Source organism: Podarcis tiliguerta (genome assembly GCF_965153285.1).
Source record: "Podarcis tiliguerta genome assembly, chromosome: 13".
In the NCBI taxonomy this organism is placed as follows: domain Eukaryota; kingdom Metazoa; phylum Chordata; class Lepidosauria; order Squamata; family Lacertidae; genus Podarcis; species Podarcis tiliguerta.
In genome coordinates this window covers 17,627,547-17,629,142 of record NC_139546.1, presented here as the reverse complement: position 1 = coordinate 17,629,142, position 1,596 = coordinate 17,627,547, and the positions used below count along the sequence as shown (strand labels likewise).

The 1,596-nt window shown below is 45.3% G+C and overlaps 1 protein-coding gene across 8 annotated transcripts in view; it reads left to right on the top strand.

Moving 5' to 3' along the window:
* LOC310661789 (paired box protein Pax-6-like) overlaps positions 1 to 1,596 on the top strand; it is a gene marked incomplete at its 3' end in the record, with an annotated part of 56,046 nt that overhangs the window by 139 nt on the left and 54,311 nt on the right. For 6 of the 8 annotated variants that reach the window (XM_083408243.1, XM_083408244.1, XM_083408239.1 and 3 more), the window contains exon 1: positions 778 to 955. The exons of 1 other annotated variant lie outside the window; for it this stretch is intronic. One more of the 8 variants, XM_083408241.1, reaches the window with a different exon arrangement.

Below are 1,596 nucleotides of genomic sequence, written 5' to 3'. Positions count from 1 at the left end.
GTGTGGAACTTTCCAGCGACAGAATTCAGACTTTGCTGGGGGGGGAATTGGTCTTTGTGGGTTTGTGTGTGTATAGCAATGGAGGAGAAACTAGGTTGCCTGGAGCACAAATTGGACAAAGCTCAAAATTTGTGGGGATTAAATGGGCCAGGGGAGGGGAAGGTCATGTTAAGAAAGTGTAGCAAGGCAGAGCATGGGCATTGCCAGGATTTTTGTTAGGGGGGCAGTAGAACCTCAGTTTACTATGTATTTTTATTGATTTTTTTTTTTGGGGGGGGGGAAGCTGCCGTTCCCTGCCCTCCCATGAGGCAGAAATGTGAGTCAAGGGTGGAGGTGCGTGAATACGCCCTTTTTGGTTCCTCTGTTTCTCATTTATTTCCTTTTTAATTTGTATAGCGCCTTTCTAAACACACAAGGCAGTTTACAAGCTGAAGAAGCAACAAATTAAGCAGTCTCACAGCAATCTGATCCAGTATAAAAAAGTCGAAATAACCTTAAAATAAACAACTTATATCAAATAAAGCAATATCCCATAATCCATTGCAAAGCTGAAAAAGGCCTTATGTGCAAATGCAAGGAAGTTAGTCAGGCATGCTTCGTCTTATATTATCGTCAAGAGCTTAAGCAATCAAAAAGCCGCTCCTGAAAACATTTGCACCATTTTAGAAATAGGAAAGTAACACTGAAGCTCTGTAACGGGGACTGCCTGCGCATTGTGCATTTAAAACACATGGCCGGTTGCTGCCCTTTCTAGGCCTGACCTGGTGCCAGGTATGGAGTAGGTTTTGTCGTAGGATGAACCTCGCAGGTCGAGGAGCCAGAGAAGCAGGCAGGACTGTGTTGATACCCGAGGAAGAAGCTCTGGAAATGTCAGAAGAGGAGGTGGAACTGCCCCACAGGCCTTGAGAATGAGGCCTCCAGAAGCCTTAGGTCCAGGCCAAAGAGCAACAGCACAGTATGTGTATTGGGATCTAGAGTCATTGGGTTACTTGTGAGGAAGGGGTCTACCTGTGAGTAAGAAAGCCCTGATAACCTCTTCACGGCCAGCAGTGGTGGTTTAAGGTCTTCTTCTTGAGCCTTCCAGTGCCTTGAAACAACAGGCCTCTGGCTTCTTGTAGCAGACTCTAGTTTTGCCACCCTTACTGTGTTGTACTTTGTGAATTACTCAGCAAACAACAGGCCTTCAATGGTTTCTTGACCTTGCCTCTCAAGCCTAGTGTAGGGTTGCCATATTTCAAAAAGTAAAAATCCGGACGCAAAAGTTGTTGAGATTTTTTTTTTGCAAAAAAAGTCGTTTTTGAGCTATTTTTAAAGGAGATTCGCCGAAAAACCTACACTTCTGACAAGGGTTGTCATACGCCCGGGTTTTCTTGGACATTTTTACCAATTTTAGGAAATTCTGCTCAGACACTTATTTCCAAAAGATGGATCTCAGATATGTCTGGGAAATTCCAGACATACGTCTTCCCAATGTTTGACCTTGGTCTGTTTGCACCGTGCTCCCCCAGAAACCTTGTCTGTGTCGTCGCGCCCTTTGGTGAGAAGCTGGTTTGGGGCCAGATGGGGACCCCTGGAGTGTGACAGCACCCCATAACT